The sequence below is a fragment of the Antedon bifida genome, chromosome 8 (assembly GCF_963402885.1).
Source record: "Antedon bifida chromosome 8, ecAntBifi1.1, whole genome shotgun sequence".
In the NCBI taxonomy this organism is placed as follows: Eukaryota; Metazoa; Echinodermata; class Crinoidea; order Comatulida; family Antedonidae; genus Antedon; species Antedon bifida.
Genome location: NC_136233.1, coordinates 8595276 through 8601477, shown reverse-complemented (window position 1 = coordinate 8601477; position 6202 = coordinate 8595276). Strand labels below are relative to the sequence as shown.

The 6202-nt window shown below is 26.9% G+C and overlaps 1 long non-coding RNA gene across 1 annotated transcript; it reads right to left on the bottom strand.

Annotated features, from left to right (window-relative positions):
* Window positions 1-454: 454 nt before the first annotated feature.
* On the bottom strand, window positions 455-1719 carry LOC144850263 (uncharacterized). Its single transcript, XR_013614062.1, has 2 exons — window positions 1661-1719; window positions 455-865 (listed from the first exon to the last, which is right to left on the bottom strand). It is a non-coding gene; the product is annotated as an uncharacterized LOC144850263 (long non-coding RNA).
* Between the last annotated feature and the right edge of the window lie 4483 nt (window positions 1720-6202).

The following is a 6202-nucleotide window of genomic DNA, read 5'->3' as shown; positions in this document are numbered from 1 at the left end:
GTTGAAACAACGTAATAATTAAGTTGAAATGAAAATTTGCATCAACGTAAATTTCAACATAGATTTAACGTTGAAATTATCAACGTTGATTCAATGTTGAAATATTAAAGTTAATTCAACATTATCCGCAAACGTTGAAATAACGCTGAAAAACTGTAGAAAAAATAACGTTTAATCAACGTATACAGATCAACATTGATTTAGTGTAAACACATTTTTACCGTTGATTCAACATAGAAATTATCAACAATAATTTAACATAGCAATGGTTTAGTTAATAGAAGAACAGCTTATAGTAACACAACCAAAATAAATCAAGCTGAAATCTGGCATATTTTCAATGGTAATTGATTTGTTGAATTACTATATCCAATTTGAATCAACGGTTTTAAAGTAGTTGGTAGTAAAGTACACTGTTACGTCGCAGAATCCATCAATAGAGACATTTTATAAATACTGTATATCTTACTAATCTTTAATTTCTATAAAAACATAAAATAACATTTAATCAGGTGTTATCAAATCATCAGGCAAAATCCAAGCAACAATCAAATAATGTACATCCTCACTGACAGTTCTCAGGTACCAAAGTTAAGTATAAAAAATATACTAATAACCAGTTTGTAATATGTTTGCCAACTAACATGATTGAATAACTATAAATATTGGCTGATTACAGTAAAACACAATAAATACAACACACGTCACAGGTGCCTTGTGCTAATGTTGCAGAAGTCCAAATGAAATGGCAATAACACAATACTGTAATTGCATTGTTCCGATTAGTCAATAAACAGTTGCCTCGATTCCTGTGTTGACATTGTTCTATGCTTTCCAAAAGTGTGGCAATATCATTTTTCCAAACCTGAAACAAATTCAATCAAGTTACTGTAGTTTTAAACAAAAATAATACAGTAAAAAATTAAAGATGTATTGTCCCTTTGACTAATTCCAAAAAAATAAAAAATAAAAGATTTCGAAAAAAGGTGGGTCATTTTGAAGTATCATAATAGTTATTAACTATCACCAAAAATTTGTCGAAAAAAAAAACCATTTAACTGAAATTCAGACGTTTTCTGTTAAAAAAATAACTTTGACTTCCAGTCAAAGTTTTTTATATGGCCAATTTAAATTTAGAATATTTTGACCTTCATTTTTTTGTGTTTCAAGGGACAATACATCTTTAATTGAAAGATTTATTGTCCCCAAAAAACATGAACAATGAAGATTAATACAATCATACTTTGAATACCTTGCCATTTTGCAATTTTAACAAAGATATTCACTTGCCGTAGAAAATAAACAAAAACAATAAAGATTTCACTTAACAAAAATACAAAATAAACAGTATATTTAACCAAAAACCAATTGTTTGTTTAAATTTTTCAGGTACAAATGCATTTTTTAAAATCTAATTTTTGGTCAAAGTGAACAACTCTATAGTGACGGCATATTCAACAAAATTTAAAAAAAAAATTGTTCAGTTCAATTATATCTTTAACACATTGTTCAAAAATCATACTGTACATAAACAAAAATTCAATTCAGAACATCATTTCACACTTACACATAAAATATGCAATCAATTCAATTTATGTAAATAATATTGCAACACTGTATTAATTATTCAATATTAAAGTTAAGAACTATAAATACCAACCTTTTGTATATAAAAATATTGATCATCCATTAGATTTTTCTCGTTTGATTCACATAGATGTATGTACTTCATTATTTTGTACTCTAGCTAGGCATAGGCCTAAGGGCCTTAGCTAGGCCTACAATCTGAAATAAAGAAAGCGAGTGAGTTTAAACAAATAGCCGTCCTAGGCTAGCATGTGTTTGTATACTATTAATACTAATAATAGCATTAGCAGCTACTGTAGACAGCCTAGCAATAAGCTAACTAGGCCAACTAATAATATAATGTTATATGTATGTATACTTTTGGATAAATAAAGAAAGAATTCTGAATTGAGAACTAAGGCCTAATACATACCATTTTATAACCATAATAAGTACAGAACTGTAGTTATCCTTGGCAAGGCAAATGTTTGCCCTTGACAGGCATGATACTAAATGCTTCCACTAGGCCTAGTGAGTGAATTCAGTTCATCAGCAGTTTGGCAGCCTGCCTAGCCTACTAGCCTACCTCTAGGCCTAGGCCTAGGCCTAGTCCTATAGCCTAGCCCTAGCTATGCATGTGTGGCCTACTAGACTAGAGGCTAGCTGTTGATAAGGGTAAAATAGTCAAGCTCTAAGCTTATAAATTAGTAGATTACAAATAAAAAAGATTGTTTTCCTACCTGAAAACATACTTATTTGACAATTTCAATGATGAGCCTTTTTTTCTACACACCAGGCCTAGCCTACGTCGAAGTAACTGAAATTACTGACACCAGTTTCAAAATTTGATCAAAACGAAACTAACCAATGACAAGCTCGTATCTTATGAAATTTGATCTTGCATGAAAGGATCATTCGATTTTCAACACAACTTCTAGCTAGAACATTTTTGTATTATACAGAGACAATAATATTTGCCAATCTAAAATTCCTAAATAACCAATAATCAAGCTACATCATACATTTATTGTTTTACAATAAAGGATGATAAAAAAAACGCCAACTGAAATCTAATGTTAATTTAACGTTGAAACATCAATGGCAACGTATACTTAAACACATATTATTTAATATTAACGTTAAAAACATGTCATTTTAACCAAAGTATTAAATAGAATTTAACTTTATTTAATGTTTAATTAACATTGAAAAACAAAAATAATAATTTGAATAGTTTGAAAAAACAACATAATTTCAATTTCATTTGAAAATGACAACTGGATTTCAACGTTAAAATAACGTTGGAATAACATTGAAAAACAAACATAATAATTGTTTGAAAAAAATTACTAGTTAGAAATACAATGTTATTTCAACGTTGGATCAACATTGATAAATTAACGTAAATTACTAGTTAGAAAGACAATGTTATTTCAACGTTGGATCAACATTGATAAAATAACGTAAATTTCTAGTTAAAAATACAATGTTAGTATTTCAACGTTGGATCAACATTGATAAATTAACGTAAATTACTAGTTAGAAAGACAATGTTATTTCAACGTTGGATCAACATTGATAAATTAACGTAAATTACTAGTTAGAAAGACAATGTTATTTCAACGTTGGATCAACATTGATAAATTAACGTAAATTTCTAGTTTAAAATACAATGTTATTTTAACGTTGGATCAACATTAATAAAATTAACGTAAATTTCTAGTTAAAAATACAATGTTATTTCAACGTTGGATCAACATTGATAAATTAACGTAAATTACTAGTTAAAAATACAATGTTATTTCAACGTTGGATCAACATTGATAAATTAACGCAAATTACTAGTTAGAAAGACAATGTTATTTCAACGTTGGATCAACATTGATAAAATAACGTAAATTTCTAGTTAAAAATACAATGTTATTTCAACGTTGGATCAACATTGATAAATTAACGTAAATTACTAGTTAGAAAGACAATGTTATTTCAACGTTGGATCAACATTAATAAATTAACGTAAATTTCTAGTTAAAAATACAATGTTATTTCAACGTTGGATCAACATTGATAAATTAACGTAAATTACTAGTTAAAAATACAATGTTATTTCAACGTTGGATCAACATTGATAAATTAACGCAAATTACTAGTTAAAAATACAATGTTATTTCAACGTTGGATCAACATTGATAAATTAACGTAAATTTCTTGTTAAAAATACAATGTTATTTCAACGTTGGATAAACATTGATAAAATTAACGTAAATTTCTATATAGAAATACAATGTTATTTCAACGTTGGATCAACATTGATAAATTAACGTAAATTACTAGTTAGAAAGACAATGTTATTTCAACGTTGGATCAACATTGATAAATTAACGTAAATTACTAGTTAAAAATACAGTGTTATTTAAACGTTGGATCAACATTGATAAATTAACGTAAATTTCTTGTTAAAAATACAATGTTATTTCAACGTTGGATCAACATTGATAAGTTAACGTAAATTACTAGTTAAAAATACAATGTTATTTCAACGTTGGATCAACATTGATAAATTAACGTAAATTTCTTGTTAAAAATACAATGTTATTTCAACGTTGGATCAACATTGATAAATTAACGTAAATTTCTAGTTATAAAGACAATGTTATTTCAACGTTGGATCAACATTGATAAATTAACGTAAATTTCTAGTTATAAAGACAATGTTATTTCAACGTTGTATCAACATTGATAAATTAACGTAAATTACTAGTTAAAAATACAATGTTATTTCAACGTTGGATCAACATTGATAAATTAACGTAAATTACTAGTTAGAAAGACAATGTTATTTCAACGTTGAATCAACATTAATAAATTAACGTAAATTTCTAGTTAAAAATACAATGTTATTTCAACGTTGGATCAACATTGATAAATTAACGTAAATTACTAGTTAGAAATACAATGTTATTTTAACGTTGGATCAACATTGATCAATTAACGTAAATTTCTTGTTAAAAATACAATGTTATTTCAACGTTGGATCAACATTGATAAATTAACGTAATTTTCTAGTTAAAAATACAATGTTTATTTCAACATTGGATCAACATTGATAAATTAACGTAATTTTCTAGTTAAAAATACAATGTTATTTCAACATTGGATCAACATTGATAAATTAATGTAAATTTCTAGTTAAAAATACAATGTGATTTTAACGTTGGATCAACATTGATAAATTAACTTAAATTACTAGTTAGAAAGACAATGTTATTTCAACGTTGGATCAACATTGATAAATTAACTTAAATTACTAGTTAGAAAGACAATGTTATTTCAACGTTGGATCAACATTGATAATAAAACGTAAATGACTAGTTAGAAGGACGATGTTATTTCAACGTTGGATCAACATTGATAATAAAACGTAAATTTCTAGTTAGAAGGACGATGTTATTTCAACGTTGGATCAACATTGATAATAAAACGTAAATTTCTAGTTAAAAATACAATGTTATTTCAACGTTGGATCAACATTGATAAATTAACGTAAATTACTAGTTAGAAAGACAATGTTATTTCAACGTTGGATCAACATTGATAAATTAACGTAAATTTCTAGTTAAAAATACAACGTTATTTCAACGTTGGATCAACATTGATAAATTAACGTAAATTACTAGTTAGAAAGACAATGTTATTTCAACGTTGGATCAACATTGATAAATTAACATAAATTACTAGTTAAAAATACAATGTTATTTCAACGTTGGATCAACATTGATAAATTAACGTAAATTACTAGTTAGAAAGACAATGTTATATCAACGTTAAATCAACATTGATAAATTAACGTAAATTACTAGTTAGAAGGACAATGTTATTTTAACGTTGGATCAACATTGATAAATTAACGTAAATTTCTAGTTAAAAATACAATGTTATTTCAACGTTGGATCAACATTTATAAATTAACGTAAAACATTTGTTAGTAAGACGATGTTATTTCAACGTTAAATCAACATTTATAAATTAACGTAAATTACTAGTTAAAAAGACAATGTTATTTCAACGTTTGATTAACATTGATAAATGAACATAAACATTTTATTGAAAAGAAAATGTTATTTCAACGTTGATTCAATGTTTATTAATAAACGTAAAAAAAATAGTTAGGGAAAAAATGTTATTTCAACGTTGATTCAACGTTTGAAATACGCTGACAACATGATTTCAACAAATCAACTATATTTCAACGTTGATTCAACGTTGAAATTATGTTCTGTGCCCACTGGGACAGAACCGACGTTAACAGCAAGCAAAGTTTCTGATCCAATAAAGGCATCGGGTATAAGTAATATGTCAGTAACAGTAAGAAAGGGAATTGGTAAGACAGTGCTTCAATATATTATATCTTATAGTACGTTTGCAAGTAAAATATTATATTTTGTAAACATCGCACGAAAGTAAAATCATTAGATTGTATATATACTGACAGTATATAATATTATACAGATATTGCCTGCTTAGAGGTTAAATATAAGATTTGACATCCCCGAGGGAATGATATTTTGTTCGAGGGAATATATATTTCCCGAAGCGCTAGCTGAAACGCGAATGTTGCGACTCGAAAATTACAGTC